We start from the raw sequence: 22386 nt of genomic DNA on the forward strand, positions 1-22386 counted from the left end.
AGTTCAGTACCAACCCATTTTGGGTAACAGTCGTTACGTTTTACAATAAAAGTTGGTACGCAATTTTCAATAGTATCATAAAGGTTTGAGTTGAACACATTTGTTGCTTCTCCTACGTTTGTAGACATAAAAATGCGGGACCAATTTAGCGAAGAAAGATATAAGCGCACTTGATTATAATCGGCTTTCTTGTAGTTTAGTTCGTGAACGGGAGGTTGGGGACTAAGGAGTTCAATGGGGGTCAAATAATTGATTGCTTGTAAAGGGGGATGATGAGAGTCAATGGATACTATTGGTTCACGCGATTCGCTGACATTACTTTTATTTATGTTTGATATGACAAGGTCAAGAATTCTGTCATTTATATTTTTAACATGATTTAATTGTTTAAGCTTGAGAAAGTTGATGATATCAATGATTAATTGAGCTTTACCAGAAATGGGATTTGAAGACTCAGTGGCTTGTACCCAGTATACATTTGGGAGATTAAAATCCCCAAAAAATATTAATTTTGCATCAGGATATTTCATTTTCAAAGATTCAATTTCATCACAATGTTTACAATACACATCAGCACTAACTTGGGGGGGGGGGGGGGGGGGATATACACACACACAATAATTATTTTTGTTGCTTTCGGTTTCACTAATATAGCTAGTTGTTCAATGTTTTTATTTTTAAGTTTTAATATTTTTGAATGGAACATCTTTCTGATCGATATTAAAACCCCGCCGCCAGTAATATTTTCACGATCCAGCCGGTAAACATCGTAGTTGGTGAAGCCTAATTCAGGGGAAGATATTTTTTCATGAAGCCAGGTTTCTGTTAGGCAGTACACATAGTTATTTATCGTTGGAATATTTCACCTTAGGGTGTTGAGCTTGGTGCGCAAACCTCTAACATTTTGGTAGTAAAATGTTAGTTTCGTGGGGAGTTTTTCGTATTTACAAAAACAGGTTTATTGTTCTTATATTTGATTGTGAGACCTATTTCACCGTCTTGGGTTCTTTGGTCTAGGGTTTATCGTAAATTGGCGAGATAGTTTCTTTGGGTTAGAGTTTGGTCGGAATAAATTTTAATGCCAGGGTACTCTGTTATGCTATTTTTTTTCGCAAAATTTCAATGGCTTGGATGGGATTGTCAAGCATCACTTTTAGAGGTCTGGGTTTGTCCGTTTTTTTTATCCTCAGACGAAAGGTTGTGATGTTGGCTTTAGTGATGGTTGAGTTTATGGCCGTTAGTGTATTTGATATTCTTGGCGTGTCATCGGTAATTTTGTCAATTTGAGAGCAGGCCAAGCTTTCAGGAAAGTTGAAAATAATAATGTTTTCGAACGTTTTTTCCTCTCCTCGAGCTCGTCAGCAGCTTCGCACATTGTTAAATTTGGTAAATATGAAGATTCATGTTGTGAGGTTGATTCTATCAATTTTGAGGAGACCATGTGTTCATACGACTTAACCTGCCCCTCGAGGATTCCACCTTTGACACCAACATCCAGCATGGTGCCAGAGAGGTTGGAAAGTTTGTTTTGAGTAATTTAGTCATCTGATTTTTAGTTAGTTTAAGTGCCGGATCAGTAATATTACTAAATAAAACACTAATTTCCTCCTTAGCCTTGTTGATATATGATAGTGCATCAGTGGTACTCATCTTGCAATTGGATTTTGTATATTAATAATTTATATAAGATGCAGTGACAACCCTGTTCATGCGTTGTCTATGGCGGAAAGTGGGAGGCGTTTCACTTGTACTCTTCGAAACTTTGATTGTATTAGTATTCTTCCTTCTAATCGGCTTTGTATGTGTGTGTCTAATGGAATCCAGTGACAGTTGAAATTTTAAATTAATAATAAAGAATTACCGGTTAGGCAGATGCAACTGTTGGTACACAATGTTAATTTTTGACTATGGTAAAGTACTCGTGGGTGAAAAACACTACTTTACGTTCTTAATTTTAATATAATTATTAATTTGTGTAGAGCAAAAATTTTACGTGTTGACTGTGACACTTAGTATTGTTGAATACAACAATAATAAGTGTACAATACAATACAATACACTTTACAAATAAGGTAAAAAGTCAGAATAAACTGCTTTTCGGCAGTTTGTCTAACGGGTTAATTACATAATAAATCTTATAATATTGAATTTACAGTTACATTTTTACAATTATATGTATAAAACAAAAAAAAATCTACAGAAATATAGCAAAAGTAAAATTATGAAAAACAAACATATCAATTTTAAAAGTCATTAGAAAAACATATCATTGTAAGCTAATACAAATGAATTCTTTCAGTAAGCCAAGTCTTCAGTAAGTTCACCAATTGTTTGTTTTGGGCAAAGTTTTTAATTTCACCAGGTTAACTCTATTATTAATTAATTAATTAACTCTATGAATAACAACTGGTATTAATATAGTTTAACGTTCTTTATTTATAAATATTCGGGCCAGCAGATCTTCACCCTGTTGAGTTTGGGAAATCCGGAACCTTGAACACAAATCATAATAAAATATGTACACAAAATTAAAAAACATTGTTTCTAAAATAAAATTTACTGCAAGCGATTTGGACACTGACCTTTATACAGTTTCTGTGTACATAAGGTTTAAAATCACTTTCAAAACTAAAGGCAAACACATTTCTATCCTATAAGTTGTTAAACCTTAAATAGGCAAGGATATAAAAAAATAAATTTTAACAGTTAAACCGTGTTATTAAGATTTTGGGTCTACAACAGATATAAAAAACGTTATTAAAGTTACACGTACATTAAAGTTTCAAAAAAAATCAAATCTTTTCCAATGCGATTCAAAACAAATTCAACGAAATCGCAAGGTTATAAAAATTGTGACCATTATAAAATTATACTAATTTTATATACTGGTAACTCTCTGGTGAAACATATCAGATCTGATACTAGAATTTATTTTGTAAATAGTTTTCGTGAAGGTGAATGTTAACGCAAGGAACAAGAAAAGTGTCCAGTCAAAGAGTCTTTTCGAGAAAATGCATAATTCCATACGAAAAAAAAACAGTAAGTGCGCACGCGTTTTTTCAATTTCTCTTCAGCCAGAAAACGAAAAAGTTTTTTTTCAGCTGTCAGTCAGTTTTTTCTCTTCAACGAACACTGTTGATAACTTGCATAGTTGCACTCGGAACAAGAAAAGGGGGTTTTTCTCCGCTCTGAGTCAGCGTGTGTTCCAACAAATGTCCTATATGGGGGGAAAGGTGGCCTTTCCTAGAAACTAAATATGTGCACTTGGAAAATGAAAAAGGTTTGTCGTCACTGTGAGTAAGCATGTGGCTTTTAAGATGTGCGTTTTGAGAATATCCATAGATGAACAAGGAACAAGAAAAAGTTTTCTCCGTAGTGACTCAACGTGCGCTTCAGATTGCCTTTACAATAACATTAATATGTGCACTTGGAACATAAAACAGATTTTTCGCCACTGTGAGTCAGCATGTGGGTATTAAGATGGGCGTTATGATAAAATAAAATGTTTCACACGGGACTTGAAAAAGGTTTTTCTCCATCGTGAGTTAGCATGTTTGACTTCAGAAAACATGTATATTGCAGACGGAATATTAAAGAGGTTTTCCTACGATGTGAGAGAGCATATGGCTCTTCAGTTGGCCCTTTTGATAACATGCATAGTTGCATACGGAACATGAAAAAGGTTTTTCTCCACTGTGAGTCAGCATGTGGAACTTTAGTTGACCCTTCCGATAACACGCATAGTTGCACAGGGAACATGAAAAAGGTTTTTCTCCACTGTGAGTCAGGATGTGTGCCTTTAGGTTACCCTGGTTATAACTTGTATAATCGCACTCCGAACATGGAAGAGGTTTTTCTCCACTGTGAATCAGCATGTGGCTCTTTAGCTGACCCTTTCGACAACAGGCATAGTTGCACTCCAAACATGAAAACGGTTTATCTCCACTGTGAATCAGCATGTGCCTCTTAAGTTGACCCTCAAGATAACACGCATAGTTGCACAGGGAACATGAAAAAGGTTTTTCCCCACTGTGAGTCAGCATGTGTGCCTTTAGGTTACCCTGGTTATAACTTGTATAATCACACTCCGAACATGGAAGAAGTTTTTCTCCACTGTGAATCAGCATGTGGCTCTTCAGCTGACCCTTTCGACAACAGGCATAGTTGCACTCCGAACATGAAAACGGTTTTTCTCCACTGTGAATCAGCATGTGCCTCTTTAGCTGACGCTTTCGACAACACGCATAGTTGCACAGGGGACATGAAAAAGATTTTTCTCCACTGTGAGTCAGCATGTGGCTCGATAGGGCGCTCTTTCGATAACATGCATAGTTGCACACGGAACATGAAAAAGGTTTTTCTCCACTGTGAATCAGCATGTGGCTCGTTAGGTCGCTTTTTCGATAACATGCATAGGTGCACACGGAACATGAAAAAGGTTTTCCTCCACTGTGAGTCAGCATGTGGCTCTTTAAATGACCCTTATGCTTACATGCAAAGTTGCACACGGAACATGAAAATGGTTTTTCTCCACTGTGAGTCAGCATGTGGCTCTTTAAACGATGCTTATGCTTACATGCATAGTTGCACACGGAACATGAAAATGGTTTTTCTCCACTGTGAGTCAGCAAGTGTTTCTTCAGGTAACCCTGTTGATAACTTGCATAGTTGCACTCCAAACATGAAAATAGTTTTCCTCCACTGTGAATCAGCATGTGGCTCTTAAAATCACCCTTATGATTACATGCATAGTTGCACTCCAAACATGAAAAAAGTTTTTCTCCACTGTGAATCAGCATGTGCCTCTTTAGTTGACACTTTCGATAGCACGCATAGTTGCACAGGGGACATGAAAAAGGTTTTTCTCCACTGTGAGTCAGCATGTGGCTCGTTAGGTCGCTCTTTCGATAACATGCATAGTTGCACACAGAACATGAAAAAGGTTTCTCTCCACTGTGAGTCAGCATGTGGCTCGTTAGGTCGCTCTTTCGATAACATGTATAGGTGCACACGGAACATGAAAAAAGTTTTTCTCCACTGTGAATCAGCATGTGCCTCTTCAGCTGACCCTTTTGACAACACGCATAGTTGCACTCCGAACATGAAAACGGTTTTTCTCCACTGCGAATCAGCATGTGCCTCTTCAGCTGATTCTTTCGACAACACGCATAGTTGCACACGGAACATGGAAAAGGTTTTTCTCCACTGTGAGTGAGCATGTGGCTCTTCAAATGACCCTTATGACAACACGCATAGTTGCACTCAGAACATGAAAAACGTTTTTTTCCACTGTGAGTCAGCATGTGGCCCGTTAGGCGACTCTTTTTATAACATGCATAGTTGCAAACGGAACATGAAAATTTTTTTTCTCGTACATGGGTTCGTTCGTTTATTGCAAAATTTGATTTAGGAGAGGAGGAGTAGTTGCGATGGGGAGGAGTGAATCCTTTTTCGACAAAATGCGTCTGAAGATCTGTCGACAAATTTGAAAAATAACATGGGTGAAAAAGACTCAGTTAAACTTATTTCCTAAACTTAGAGTAAATAAGCGAAGTAAGTTCGTAGAAAGGTTAAAAAAAATAGGAGAGTCCGAGTCGTTCAAGTTTACAGTGAAAAATTGGTTTTACCTGCTTCCTTGGTAATTCTTCCAAAGCGTTTTAAGCATTCCTCTTTAACATCCGGCAGGTCTATGTCAATTTTCATATAAGTAAGCGCCGCTTCATCTTGTCGGGGTCCAAGATCCGCGCTTATGGTGACTTTCTTCACATTAACGTTTCCTGGAATAAAAAAGGACAATAAATATATTGAATCTTTGCATGGCAAGCCCTGAACCAAACGGCGCCCGGGGCAAGTTAAATTTTGGCTGCCCTAACATTCTAAATTAGTACACGCCGAGGCAGGATATCACTGTAATCATTTAAATGATGCTTTGTGTTTTTATGTAGAGCGGTAATTATCAAAAATAATATCAAGGGCGATGTGTTAGGTTAAGTATTCGACGCCCAGAGCGAACTGCACCAATTGCGCCCGCATAGGGCCAGCCCTGTATCTTCGTCAAATTGATATAAACGAGAATTTTTTTAATTGAAAAACAATAAAATATTCTTTTACGAATAAATATCATTGATCAACAAGGTAAGATAAAAAGTGACCTCAGATGTCCGCTTCAGGGACCGATTCTTCATGAAGGAAAAAAATTTCTCTAGAGCACATGTAGTGGAGAAATTGGTTGTTTTCAGTCAAAGGAATATTGTTTTCCAATCAATATTTATGTTTTTTTAACGTATAATACGTGTAATTCACATCATATCTCAAATAAAATTAGGTGAAAATCGAGGAACCGACAGCTTAATATGAATAGTATAAAAAAGTTTAATGAGTGCTGTATTTTGGTATTTTCCGGCAAGTACGCATATTAAGGTAAATTCCCAATACACCTCATGTTTTATAAGAGAGGATATTGTGCACAAGTGTGTGTCCTGTTTGCACGACATTTCAAAAGAGACATTGATTCCGGACATCCGAATTTTAAGTTCTATATTTAACACGTATGCAATGCAACAAACTGGCTGTCTGAGTACTCTCCGCATATTGCGAGCATTCCTTCGTTACAGCTGGGTGGTCGAAATCTAAATCTGAAAATGCAATTTCACCTCCATCTTCTTCCTGGAGACCTGGTTCCGTCTTGATGGATATAGCATCTGGCTTCAGTAGATCCATGGTCTGCTTTGGTTATTGGTTTAACCCCAAAAATATATCTGAAACAGAACATTGTTAAATCAAAATAAAATGATAAAATTTACAAGTAAAATTAAAACAGGACACATGATTTTTAGTTTAACTCGTTAAATCATTCCTCCTTACGTACCCTTAAAAATTGAATATAACAACTTGCAAATCCAGATACGTAAGAAATATCTTGGGCTGTGCATTGATAAACACCTAACTTTTAAACAGCATATTAAAGATATTAATGATAAAATCAACCCTTTAATTAGCGTAATTAGCCAGATATCATATATGTTACCAAATAAAATTTAAAAAGGTCTACATTATAGCCTCGTACATTCACATTTTAACTACTTGATTGAAATCTGCATATTTTTTATTATTTTTTATGTTCTCCATAAAACGGTTATAGACCAATATATGATGGAGAAGATTACAAATTAAAAAGTTAACAGAGGCAGTTTTACTATTTTGTGACATGTGTTATAAGATAGTTACTGAATTGTCTGTAGGTGACATTGAAAATGTCGATGGCTAATGCAGAATCGTTAAGCAGTTGAGTCGTTATGTTTATTGGCACGTTCTGATAGGCATAAGTCCTCGCTTTCGGAGCATATAAGAGTGCATGGGATCTCCCTCGAGTATAATTGTTAGGGACATAAAAGTTAACCTCTTTCAGCATAGGCGGAATGTGTATTGTACAAGAGATTAACTTAAAAAAGTGTTTGCCTAAAAATATTTTTCTGCAGGCTTCTAATGTATTGAAATCGAGCATTCCTGATAAGAACAAGGATGAATATAGGAATGGATAGTATGTATATTCCCTCATATACAGGAAACGCATAAACCTTTTTTGTATTTTTTCTATTTCTAAGATATGGTTTTGTTCAGAAGGGGCCCAAATAATGGAGCTGTATTCCAGGATGCTGCGGACAAGTGCTTCATATGTTCTCCGTATTGCAATTCCATTAGTAAATGATCTCGCATTACGAAGAACAAATCCAAGCATTTTGTTGGCGAGGGAGACAATGTCAGATATGTGGGATTTGAAAGAGAGATTTGCTTCGAAGATCACCCCAAGGTCACGAATCTCGTTTTTGCGTGTTAATATTTTTTTATTAATGTGATATGGGAATAGAAATGTATCTTTGGATCTTGTAAATGTAACTACACTGCATTTCTGGATGCCGAAGGGTAATTTATTTAATTCCGACCATTTGACAAGAGAATCAAGACCATTCTGCAGAAGAATGGAATCGATACAACTTTTGATAGCTCTGAAAAGTTTGATATCGTCAGCAAAGAGGAGATATTTTGAGCGGTTAATGGTCTTGCCTATATCAGTAATGAATAAAAGAAAGAGGAGGGGTCCTAGAATCAATCCCTGGGGAATCCCGGAGTTAGTTATGTATTCGTGAGAGAACTGGTGTCCGTAACTGACATACTGACGACGATTGTGTAAGTAGCTAGCTACGAAAGAGAGAAAATCCTGAGAGAATCTGATGTCACTCAATTTTATTAGTAAAATATCATGATCGACTTTATCAAATGCTTTTTCGAAGTCTGTATAAATCACATCGACATGTAAAAAATTTTCAAACGATTTATTTATATAGGTGGTGAGATTCATAAGGTTTGTTGTGGGTGATAGAGTGGGGCGAAATCCATGCTGATTCTCGGTGAGTGTATGTTTTGTTTGATTATTATATTTGTGAGTAAATTATGGTTTCTAAAAGTTTTGCGGGTGCTGATAAGACAGCTACAGATCTGTAATTATCGATTGCAATAAAAAATATTATTAAACTGCTTATAAAACATTTCAGCAGCTAGGTTTACATCGAGGCAGTCATAATGATTCCAGTTCTTCTGACGATTTGGTAGATTCCACTAATGTTGGTTTTCGTGCGTGTTGGTGTCGGCCATCTGGTTTTGGGTCGTGGCCTCCGAAATGACCATTCGTTGAAGGCCACGTTTTCAGGCCAGATCATGGGGTCCATGAAAAAATGGAATCTGTTTTCCGGAATTCCTATTTTGAAAGAGGCATACCTCTCATGTCTCGTAACGAGTTTCTCTACCGTAAATTCTAGATCGGGCTTCTTCTTTTTTAGAAGTGAGGTTATTTGATCAACCGTGTTTGCCCGGTGGAGCATGAATGCATGTAAGTGCAGATTTTTTGGGATGGCCACCAATGAAACATATAGAAATGAACTACACGTAAAACAAAACAAAGTAATCAAAAAGCTATTTCACTTCAAACCTAGAACATCAACAGAAAAATTATGCATGGAAACAAAACTAGGTATTAACATTAAGAAACTTTTTATGAATATTATACATGTCTCCTTATATGCAAAATAAATAATAAACTAATACATCCAAATACAGAAATCATTAAAACGTACCAATTACACACACACTTTACACGCCAACAAGATAAAATACATTTAAACACCATACATACTCATTACGGCAAGCAATCCATTGGTTTCGAGGGAAGCAAGATATAAAATTGCCTCCCAGACGAAATTAAAAATGAAAAAAGTAAAGGTAAATTTAAAAAAAAGTTGTTCAGTTTTATGCTCAGTCAACAAAACAATGATCGTGAATAAAATCGTAATGTAATATATTAATATGTAATGTATTAGTTTTTTTGTAGTTAAATAAGTGAAAATGTAATTTTCTTTTATCTAGAATAAAAAAAACATTAAAAAAAATTAAAAATAAAATGTGGTTTCGCTTGGAATGTCCTGTCAAAATAACGAAGTCATAGCCAAAACACATATTTGAAAACCTTGAAGATATGACAACGGTTAAGAGAAACGTTGTTTATCGTGGGAAAACTATATTTATATATTTACAATGTTTACCGCCATTCCGCTTTTAACAAAATATATGTTAACAATATGTTTTTGGTTGTGTAATTGTAATAAATGCCTTCTAAATACTAATCTAATAATCGGTAGACGTGAAATTGACAGTTTAAACATTCTACTGTGACAAAACGCCCAATGATTCCCTAACTAAACTGGAATAACGGCAGCTACCAAATAAATAGCGATGAATATCAGAATGAGTAATTACATTACCAATAACCATCACAGGCGTGGGATAGTCAGGAAGAAACGGCTCTCGGAGAAGAAAGCACTTGTCATAAATATTTATAGGTTATGCATAGACAAGAATGAAGTCATAGACAATTATTATAATTTTCATGGCGACCAGATAACTCAAAAAAAAACATTTTCACCATGTAACTTTTGAACACATACATATTGTTAACATACATATTCATCATATGATAATTAATCACGGTAATTAATAAGAACGGTTATTATTAAGAACGATCTTTACTAAGAAAAATGATTTTTAAGAACATTTCATACTCAGCACAATTTGCGAGTCATTCCACGCGAGTGGTACCAACTCCCAATATATAGGCGGGAAGCAAGTTAAGCTATTATGTATTTCAAAATAAGAACAATTTTATCGATAACCCATTCTTCTTGGGATGCTATGATATTAAACAAACTTGCAATTAATTTGGGTGTTAGTGACTGTTCTCTAAATGACTTAAAAAAATTATTGAAGAGTCACCTAGCTAAATGCTGACGTATGTTAAATTGTACTGCAATTTGCAATTGGAAAAAAATATAATGTCGTGCAAACAGGACACACACTTGTGCACAATATCCTTTCTTATAAAACATGAGGTGTATTGGGAATTTACCTTAATATGCGTACTTGCCGGAAAATACCAAAATACAGCACTCATTAAACTTTTTTATACTATTCATATTAAGCTGTCGGTTCCTCGATTTTCACCTAATTTTATTTGAGATATGATGTGAATTACACGTATTATACGTTAAAAAAACATAAATATTGATTGGAAAACAATATTCCTTTGACTGAAAACAACCAATTTCTCCACTACATGTGCTCTAGAGAAATTTTTTTCCTTCATGAAGAATCGGTCCCTGAAGCGGACATCTGAGGTCACTTTTTATCTTACCTTGTTGATCAATGATATTTATTCGTAAAATAATATTTTATTGTTTTTCAATTAAAAAAATTCTCGTTTATATCAATTTGACGAAGATACAGGGCTGGCCCTATGCGGGCGCAATTGGTGCAGTTCGCTCTGGGCGTCGAATACTTAACCTAACACATCGCCCTTGATATTATTTTTGATAATTACCGCTCTACATAAAAACACAAAGCATCATTTAAATGATTACAGTGATATCCTGCCTCGGCGTGTACTAATTTAGAATGTTAGGGCAGCCAAAATTTAACTTGCCCCGGGCGCCGTTTGGTTCAGGGCTTGCCATGCAAAGATTCAATATATTTATTGTCCTTTTTTATTCCAGGAAACGTTAATGTGAAGAAAGTCACCATAAGCGCGGATCTTGGACCCCGACAAGATGAAGCGGCGCTTACTTATATGAAAATTGACATAGACCTGCCGGATGTTAAAGAGGAATGCTTAGAACGCTATGGAAGAATTACCAAGGCAGCAGGTAAAACCAATTTTTCACTGTAAACTTGAACGATTCGGACTCTCCTATTTTTTAACCTTTCTAAGAACTTACTTCGCTTATTTACTCTGAGTTAAGGAAATAAGTTTAACTGAGTCATTTTCACCCATGTCATTTTTCAAATTTGTCGACAGATCTTCAGACGCATTTTGTCGAAAAAGGATTCACTCCTCCCCATCGCAACTACTCCTCCTCTCCTAAATCAAATTTTGCAATAAACGAACGAACCCATGTACGAGAAAAAAAATTTTCATGTTCCGTTTGCAACTATGCATGTTATAAAAAGAGTCGCCTAACGGGCCACATGCTGACTCACAGTGGAAAAAAACGTTTTTCATGTTCTGAGTGCAACTATGCGTGTTGTCAAAAGGGTCATTTGAAGAGCCACATACTCACTCACAGTGGAGAAAAACCTTTTCCATGTTCCGTGTGCAACTATGCGTGTTGTCGAAAGAATCAGCTGAAGAGGCACATGCTGATTCGCAGTGGAGAAAAACCGTTTTCATGTTCGGAGTGCAACTATGCGTGTTGTCAAAAGGGTCAGCTGAAGAGGCACATGCTGATTCACAGTGGAGAAAAACTTTTTTCATGTTTGGAGTGCAACTATGCATGTACTCATAAGGGTCATTTTAAGAGCCACATGATGATTCACAGTGGAGGAAAACTATTTTCATGTTTGGAGTGCAACTATGCAAGTTATCAACAGGGTTACCTGAAGAAACACTTGCTGACTCACAGTGGAGAAAAACCATTTTCATGTTCCGTGTGCAACTTTGCATGTAAGCATAAGGGTCATTTAAAGAGCCACATGCTGACTCACAGTGGAGGAAAACCTTTTTCATGTTCCGTGTGCACCTATGCATGTTATCGAAAAAGCGACCTAACGAGCCACATGCTGATTCACAGTGGAGAAAACCTTTTTCATGTTCCGTGTGCAACTATGCATGTTATCGAAAGAGCGCCCTATCGAGCCACATGCTGACTCACAGTGGAGAAAAATCTTTTTCATGTCCCCTGTGCAACTATGCGTGTTGTCGAAAGCGTCAGCTAAAGAGGCACATGCTGATTCACAGTGGAGAAAAACCGTTTTCATGTTCGGAGTGCAACTATGCCTGTTGTCGAAAGGGTCAGCTGAAGAGCCACATGCTGATTCACAGTGGAGAAAAACTTCTTCCATGTTCGAAGTGTGATTATACAAGTTATAACCAGGGTAACCTAAAGGCACACATGCTGACTCACAGTCGGGAAAAACCTTTTTCATGTTCCCTGTGCAACTATGCGTGTTATCGTGAGGGTCAACTTAAGAGGCACATGCTGATTCACAGTGGAGAAAAACCGTTTTCATGTTTGAAGTGCAACTATGCCTGTTGTCGAAAGGGTCAGCTGAAGAGCCACATGCTGATTCACAGTGGAGAAAAACCTCTTCCATGTTCGGAGTGCGATTATACAAGTTATTACCAGGGTAACCTAAAGGCACACATGCTGACTCACAGTGGAGAAAAACCTTTTTCATGTTCCCTGTGCACCTATGCGTGTTATCGTAAGGGTCAACTAAAGTTCCACATGCTGATTCACAGTGGAGAAAAACCGTTATCATGTTCGGAGTGCAACTATGCCTGTTGTCGAAAGGGTCAGCTGAAGAGCCACATGCTGATTCACAGTGGAGAAAAACCTCTTCCATGTTCGGAGTGTGATTATACAAGTTATAACCAGGGTAATCTAAAGGCACACATGCTGACTCACAGTGGGGAAAAACCTTTTTCATGTTCCCTGTGCAACTATGCGTGTTATCTTGAGGGTCAACTTAAGAGGCACATACTGATTCACAGTGGAGATAAACCGTTTTCATGTTTGGAGTGCAACTATGCCTGTTGTCGAAAGGGTCAGCTAAAGAGCCACATGCTGATTCACAGTGGAGAAAAACCTCTTCCATGTTCGGAGTGCGATTATACAAGTTATAACCAGGGTAACCTAAAGGCACACATCCTGACTCACAGTGGAGAAAAACCTTTTTCATGTTCCCTGTGCAACTATGCGTGTTATCGGAAGGGTCAACTAAAGTTAGCAACGGTGTATTATGTCTCTGTTTAAAAATATTAGGGACGACTAGTAATTTTACAATTGCGTTTTGTACAACTTGGACTTATTTCAGATTGGTTATACTAGTATTTCCCCATATGGTTAATCCATATCTTATAATAGATTCTGCCATTGACATATAAATTATTTTAAGTGTTTCAATTGATAGGAAAAAATTTAATGTGTACATTCTGCCAGCAATTGATCTGAGTCTTTTACAGGTTTTTTTAATATGTTTGTCCCATTTGACAAAGCAATCTACTGTAACACCAAGATAGACATATTCTGTAACTAATTCTAAGCTTTCACATTTACAATTAGTCGGGATATTTTTATGGATGCAATTAAAACTATGAGAAATAATATTAGGATTAAATTGAAATCTGGTATTAGGTGATCTTATATGCATAACTTTGGTTTTTTTAGCATTTATTAATAGTCCTGCATCATGTGACCATTTACAAAGTTGATTAAAGTCAATTTGCATGAATTCAATTGCAATTTTTTGATCTTTATGTGATATGACCAATGCCGTATCATCTGCAAATACAAAATGTTTAACAAAAGAGAAAAGTTTTTTCATTATTGTTACATAAATTATATATAGTGTAGGTCCCAATATGGAACCTTGTGGAACTCCTGCAGATACATTCTTTGTTTTACTAAAAGTATTATTTATTTTGGTACATATTTTTCTATTTCTAAGATGAATCCTATAATTTCTATACCCGCTATATCCGATTTTTTGACAAAATGATCTGAGTATGACATCTTGTTCACATTTTTGCGAGCAACAAGAGGAGCCTAAAATTGAGTTTCAAAACCCTTCTTATCATGACCAAAAACCATGTTAAAACTGCGAGTGTGAAACCAAATCCGCTATATCATACAGAAAGTCACTATCAAAACCCGCTATATCGGATTCAACGAATCACAAGCAATTATTTTGCCAAAATACAATATGGTCGCCGCTCTGAAGCCACGCTCGTGTGTCAAAATGATCTACGCGTGAGTTTCTAAACCCGCCATGTCGCCTCAGTTGACTTTCAAAATCACGAAGTGAGTATCAAAATCCGCTATATCCATTTTATTTATCGAAATTACTTAATTATTGCTAGACATATATAGAAAAATAAATGCTTTTCGAAATTTTATTACTCCAATTCATTATATAAAAAATTTTAATGCATTTACTTATGTACGCTAGAGATGTGACAGTTTTTTGCGGTTTTCTCCAAATCAATGAAAGTTGATATAGCGGGTATAGAAATTACACGACTCAGATAATCTTTAAATAAATTTAACACATTTCCTCTTATTCCAATTTTTTCTAAGGTTTCTAGCAGTTTTTTAGAGTTAATTGTGTCAAAAGCTTTAGAGTTATCGATAAATAACACAATAACATGTAATTTATTATTTAATTGATTATTTATTTAATTGGAAAAATCTTGCAGTAATTTTTCAGTATTTTTTTTTTCTTTGAAAGCCATATTGATTTGGTTCTATGATAGCGAATTTTTCAATGTAATTATTTAATTTATTTGATAAAAAATTTTCGAGAATTTTTTCTAACGCAGGTAGTATACTAATAGGCCTATAATTTCCCAGTTCAATGTGTTTTCATTGAAGCACATTGTAATTCTAAAAGTACTCTCACTCACTTGTGACAAAAATATTTAAACTCGGAAGGTGATAATCAGGACTAGTGGTGCCCTCTCTTGTCAAACAATATAATTCGGATGAATCCAGCTGCTTAATACATAGATGACTGTAATTCATTATCACTCACCTGCAGAGCAAAATCTATGCGAGAATTCCCAGAGAGGTCTATCCTGTCCAATATTTTTAATTTTAATTTTATTTCTAACTAATTGTAAGTCTACTGCTTCTCCAGTTATTGAAGATTAGAGTAGCCATTATTTATTTAACCGTAGGATATATATTTACTTTATAGGAGTGTCACATAAATGACAGGAATTACAAAAAAACTTTAAAAATTAACATTTGTTTTTTAAATACGTTAGAAATAATTGAATTCATTACTTGGTAATAAATAAGAATATAATTCCGTTGTTTGATCACCTCAAAACAAAATTAATATTCAAAATGTCAAAAGACTTCAGTGAAAATTTTAATGATCTATTAATTTTAAGTTGAATATTCCTGTTGCTTACCGAATTGATTGGTACTGGATGAATGGACTGTAATTTTTAATTAGAAAATAAGAATGAACAATCTTGTTTTTCACAAGGAACAATAGGAGTAGGAAGGAGGTCTTTACTTGGCGTATGTTGTTGCTTCAATTGGAAGTTCCTATGTTGGTTTTGAATGTTCTATTGGCACTATAGTTTATAGATGTATCTAGTATTGTTTTACAACATGAACGCTTTTAAAATCACTCTCGATGATATACAATATATTATAGTGATTTGTTTTTGGGGTATTGTGCCGTGTTGCGCTACCTCCTCCTGGCCGTGAAAATCTCAAATTATATTATATACACAATTTGTATATAATGTGTGATGATTGGGGTTGATAAATTATACTGTTTTACGCCAATTCTAACGAGATGGCGACAAACGATTTGCAACGACGAAAATAATAAATAACATCAATCAAAGAAAGGACGTTTGCTTTTTGCCTTCTATTTTTCTAATCTTCTTGCTTCTTTTTTCAAAGGTAAAAGGCAATTTAGGTAGGAACCGGTTGTTGGAATAACCATAAAATTTAGTTCGAATTAATAAACCATATTTATTTAATACAAAAAATTTAAGGGTCGACGAAGGAAAAGCGACTAAGGCTTCCTTTTTAAAATAGTAAATTTAAAGCTAGACTGTTGCGAGTCTAGTCATTATAAGTAAACCAATTTGACACACTAGGCATAGTGACGTGTTTGATTTTCTCTTTTCACAAACAAATTAGGTATATAGCAAACTCGACAATTCCTCGCTTTTATAGTTTAATAAACAAACAATAAAATAATATCCACATTTTTAACAAAACACACAATTCTAAAATATTATTTCAAACCATAAAACCACTGCTTATAACTCACCTCTGTGTAAAAAGATAAGAGTCATAAATAAATCTATTTGTACAAAAATCGAGGTTTGTCCCCTATAGACTACTATACCAATTTAACTGAACATTTCGAGGTTTCTTCTTATTAGTGCGAGGAGTGTTCAAGAGTGGTTTCAATGGTCGAAGAATTGAGGAACGCTCGAGAAAGACTTAACGCACTATCTCAGCGCTGGAATGAGTTACGTAGTCGATTTAAAGTCGAAATAATGCAGTTAACACAAACACTATAAATTTCGTGATATTGTATGAAGCGAATGGCGGAAAAATCCGAAGATTCCCGAGGAAGACATGAATCAAATAATTATTTGTTGTAAACAGAGCGACTCAACTGCTTAATGATTCTGCATTAGCCATCGACATTTTCAATGTCACCTACAGACAATTCAGTAACTATCTTTTAACGCATGTGACAAAATAGTAAAACTGCCTGTGTAAACCTTTTAATTTGTAATCTTCTCCATGATATATTGGTGTATAACCGTTTCATGGAGAACGTGAAAAAATAAATAAATAAATAAATGTAAGTGATGAACGAAGAAAGAGGTGATAGTAGAATACATTACTTTGAAGTGAATGGTTGAACAGGTCGAGCAACCCTGAAGAACACACGGCACAAGTGAGACAAACAAAAACACTCAAAATGACATAAAAAAACATTTCTTTGCCGTATGCCACCCTCGTACAGAATACGGTATACTAGGATGGGGTTCTGCTACTTCAAGAACATGATGCAACTATCTAAAGTCCAGGAGGGTATTTTAAATATAATCCTAAAAGTTCCCATAAGGACGCCAAACAACAGAAATTTTCAAATCTTTTACTGACCAAAAAATTATAAAAAAATCCAAGGCAAAATGTTTTCATCAAACATTTTGAAAAATCAAAAGAAAGCGAATGAAAATGGCAGATTAATTTGTCATAATTTTGAATAAACTTACCAAAAACTGCAACCAAGAAGGCGGAGAAAAGAAAGAGTGCCCTTAACATTGCTCGACAAATGATAGGAAACTAATGATTTTACAACTTACCACGTTAGCCTTTTATTCAATCTCCTTATCAATTCACATAAAAATAAAATATGTCACATGAGAACGTATCACTTCTATGCGTTTCTACCCTGGTTCTTGTATTCAACAGCTCGGCTGAGAAATGATTATTTGTTTCCACCACAACGTGGGTCTCTTTAAGACCCAACTCTCTTTAAGACCCTCTTTCTCCTTTTAATATATTTCTCATTTTAATATATTTCTCATTTTTGAGACGTTCATTTATTTTAGAGGTTATTTTTTGGGGTATTATGCCGTCTTGCGCTACCTTCTTCTTATGATGTTTTACACATTTGCCCTGATGATGGACGCTGTTAACGTTTGCTAAAGAAAGAGGTAGCGCAACACGACATGATTCAAATAAACAACTTTTATACATTTGGCCGTGAAAATCTCAAATCGCATGTATTTTTTTATTTGTTTAAGTGCCCAGAGAACTTTTCATATATTAATTACGAGTATACCGGGTGTCTGGAGGTAAAGTGCGATAACTACGGAAGGTGATTCTATATGTAGTATTCAAACGTTTTTTCCTTATAAAAATATTTTTTCTGAGAAGATTTATTTTCTCTCACCAATTTTTAATGTTTTACCTAAAAACTACCATAAAACGTTTGAATTCCGAAAAAAGTTTTTAAATTTTTTACTTGTACTATCATGTAGAATCTTTATACTAACCTGGTAAATTACATCTTTGTCATAAATTAAAAAGACAAATAAAAAAAATAATGTAAGTACAGGAGTTAAGAAGATACAGGATACATAAATAAAAACAGTGAAAATATAACATTTTAACTGGATAACTTTTCTTTTAATATGTAATATATCATTTAAGAAGAAGATAATACCTATAAATCTAAAATAAACATGAAACAGAACAATACACAGAAAGATAACAAAAGGTAATGGTCTCAACTGGGAATTGAACCCTTGATCTCTAAATTATATAATATTGTTGATACTGAATATAAAATATAAAATGAATGAGTGGTCAAAGGCGTTGTTCCGGTAAGACAGAGATCCTGGGTTCGATTCCTAGTTGAGACCGTTATCTTTCTGTGTCTCGTTCTGTTTCATGTTTCGTTTAGATTTGTAGCGGCAGCTTCTAGTTGGTTCTAGAAATGCAATAAATGCAACGCGCCTCACATTGGAACCTACCAGTAAGACGGCAAATGTACGCCTCATCTACCTATCTATAATGACAGCAAAGCCGCAATCCTACCTACTCGCGATTTGTTCTCGAACGAGTGGTACATGGCGACACAAAGTGGGCTGAAAATCGCCTTTCATAGACATAGAGACTTGAATTTTCAAGGGTATTTTATTGGCTAGAAATGGATTCTGCTGATCATTACTATGCTTTAAAATTTCGTATGAACCAATTGCGTGTACAAATGAAGGAGTTATCATTTTTTTATGAAAAAATTGTATGGCACTGATATTAAAAATGAGGCTTTCTCTGGAATCAAAAGGTTGGCCATTATATTCTTACACACAGATATACTACTATTTATTTGTATTTTTTGACATACTTTGTATTGTGGGGCAACTTGCGATTTTTTTTTTACATCCTCAAAGTTGAAAAAAAAACTTTTTATGTTGATGATTCATTTTAATGCTTTACATATGAGTATGCTTTGTCTTACTCAGATAATTATGCATACAATTTGTACTTTTCAAGTACCTAAATTATAATAATGAATAAGTAGTTGGTTTAATATAACAGCATTCTGGGTACGTAATCATAATATTTTTAACTCGCATCTGTTTATAAATTTACAAATCCATAAAAGATTTAATAAAACGATAAATAATACTCTCAATATTCTTAAGCGGTCTTGCATAAATATCAATAAAATAGTAGTTACCTATCATAGATTTCAATTTCAGATAAGCAGAGATTACCCAAGATCGGTGCTTGATTACAATAATAAAAGTTATACCGTAAACATAAAAATAGTAATGAACTTAAATCATTTCCATGCGATAACGTCATACAACTAACCAGAGATGTGCAAAATGGGTACCCAAAACCATTTGAAATGCAAAATGGAAATGGGTCAAAACTTTTCCATTTGAAAATGCAAAATGCAAAATGGTTTTTAGAAAAGCAATTCAAATGCAAAATGCAAAATACCTATTTTCAAAATGCATTGAAAATGCAAAATGGTTTCTCAGGTCAAACAATTAAAATAATTATAGAATTTTTAAACAATTTTGTCATTTAATAATGGACATCAATGTAGAACAAACATTATGGTAAATCCAAAAACACCACGACTACAGATTATGAAACCACAAATAATTTGCGAATAAATGCAAATAATTTTGTCATTTAATAATGGACAGCAATGTAGAACAAACATTATACATCATGGTAAATCCAAAAACACCATGACTACAGATTATGAAACCACAAATAATTTGCGCGGGACTAATGTTGCCAACGTAAAAACATAGAAACTATATCTAACATTTAATATAACAGCGTCATGGCCCCATGTTCAGTATTTGAATCAGTATTTTTTGTAATGGTTTTACTCAATTGCCAGGGTTCCTACCAGGGAGCAACTTGACAAATGGAAATTATCTCTCATAGCGAGGTTGAGGACCGACTGATATTTGGGGCTTATGAAAAAAAGATGAGTAGAGATAGTAGGAAGAATGTTGCAAAAAGCATTTAAAATGAAAATGCATTGAGAAAAGCATTTAAAATGCAAAATGGAAAATACCCATTTTGCATTTTGCATTTCCATTTGAAATGGATTTATTTGAAATAAAGCACATCTCTGCAACTAACATACTTTACATTCCCGCAACTAAACTGTAGTAAGTCAACTTTTTATTTTTATTTATTTTATTTAATATATATAAGTGGGTACAGGATTTTATATGAATACATATGGTTACAAAATATATTGATGTTTACAATCTCACCAATGAAGAAACTGGTTATTGTGCTTGGTAAGAGAGTAACACTAATTATAAGAAAAATAGAATACCATTATGCTATAGGTAAGTATATATATAATAGGAACAATATATAAAGAGACAACAACTTAATACAGTGGAGAAGAGTATAGACTGATAATAAATATGAATAAAGGGAAAAACAAGCAATTATTCAGTTTATTTCTTAAAGTGTAACTTCAGTTTCAGTTTAAGTATGTTAATATCCATTCATTTCTTCATTTCAATCGGAAGGTTGTTGAAATACTTTATTCCTAAATAGTTGTTTTGCATTTGTTTGGTATTACATTTTAGAATTTTGATGTTTCTTGGGGATTGCTTTAAGGATTAGCTTCTGGACCACTTTGATCGGGGTTAGAATCTTATTGTATGACCCCCCCCTATCCAATTATTCCGTATTGAATAAACGACTGGATTAGTGCGTAGTATACTCTTTTTAGGTTACTTCTTCTTAAATATTTCTTAATTTTATGATTATATATACACACTTTCTGATACGCCCAACCAATTCACAGATATGTCTTTTCACTTCATATTTTGTTCTATTATCACTCCGAGATATTTAATTTCTGATACTGAGTTCAATATTGAACAGCCTTGGATACATGAGTTTTTATTACATTTGTTATTGTGAATAATTATTTTAGTGTTAGGGAGTGTTTGTAGTTTGTTAATTGAGAAATGTATATAGTATGTCTTGTTAGTGTTCAATGACAGAAGATTTGTGTCAAACCATTGTTTCAATGTGTTCATGCTATTATTTGCTTGTTCGTTTACTACATTCCAGTCGATCCCATTCACTATAATAGCTGTGTCGTCGGCATATGATATTATGTTTGCGTTAAGTGGTAGTTTGAAAATATCGTTGACATGAATTATAAATAGTAGGGGACGAGGACTGTGCCTTGCGGTATCCCGAAATTACTTTTTAGCGGTAGACAAAGTGAGTTGTTTATCTTGACTACCTAGTATCGTTCAAAAAAATAACATTTTATCCATTTTAGAGCTTTATCGTTTATCCCAACACAATTCAATTTTTTAATAAATTTATCATGAGAAATACTATCGAAAGCTTTTTGATCTATGAACATTTCAAAGATTTGTCTAATGTGTCCTGAATTATTTTCGATAATTTGGCAATTGCATCTTGGGTTCTACTATTTTTCATAAATCCATATTGGTTGCCGTGAATTACGTCATTTTTGTCAATAAATTCAGTAAATCTTTTTTTGATAATTTTTACAAAGATTTTCGCAATGTTTGAGATCAGTGATATTGGACGATAATTTGTCACTTCTTCTGGGTTGCCAGATTTATGAATTGGAGTGATGATGGTTTGTTTATATATATAGTTGGGAATATTCTGCTTTGGAGACTTATGTTGATTAAATGTGTTAAGGGTTTCGAGATATGTTTTTTGATAGATTTTAGTGTTTCGACAGTAATTCCATCGAAACCTGGTGATGATCTTCAGGCTGAAGTAAGGTGAAACATGTTAATTTTGTTTGAGATATTAATGTAAAGGTTCTGTTCGTCATTGGACGGTACTTTTTAATTTGATTTGCAAGGTTTTTGCCTACATTTGGAAAGAATTTGATGAATATGTTAGCGGCATCTAAAGGATTTTCTTTGCATCGTATTTTGATATTGTTATGTGCGATGCTATGTATTTCACTTTTTTATGTTTTTTCTTGACTATGATTTCATTCAAAACATGCCAGACTTTTTTGAATCGTTCTCCGTTTCTTCTAATTTTAGTCGAAAATAGTTTTCTTGTGTGTTTTTTATTAAATAAGTAAGTTTGTTTTTGTATGCTTTTAGGTTCTTTAGTATTTCATTTGTAGGTTGTCGGATAAATTTTTTGTATAGTGCTTCTTTGTGTCTGATTGATACAATTAATCCAAAAGTTATCCATGGCTTCAACGGTTTAAATTTTGATGATT

The 22386-nt window shown here is 34.4% G+C and overlaps 1 long non-coding RNA gene across 1 annotated transcript; it reads right to left on the reverse strand.

The window, feature by feature from the left end:
- Positions 1-2436: 2436 nt before the first annotated feature.
- LOC149416052 (uncharacterized) lies at positions 2437-9916 on the reverse strand. The gene is made up of 4 exons (XR_016303612.1): positions 9816-9916; positions 6654-6758; positions 5628-5777; positions 2437-2492 (listed from the first exon to the last, which is right to left on the reverse strand). It is a non-coding gene; the product is annotated as an uncharacterized LOC149416052 (long non-coding RNA).
- Positions 9917-22386: the final 12470 nt, after the last annotated feature.

Source organism: Hesperophylax consimilis, chromosome 17, assembly GCF_061612785.1.
Source record: "Hesperophylax consimilis isolate HC1 chromosome 17, BYU_Hcon_1.0, whole genome shotgun sequence".
Lineage (NCBI taxonomy): Eukaryota > Metazoa > Arthropoda > Insecta > Trichoptera > Limnephilidae > Hesperophylax > Hesperophylax consimilis.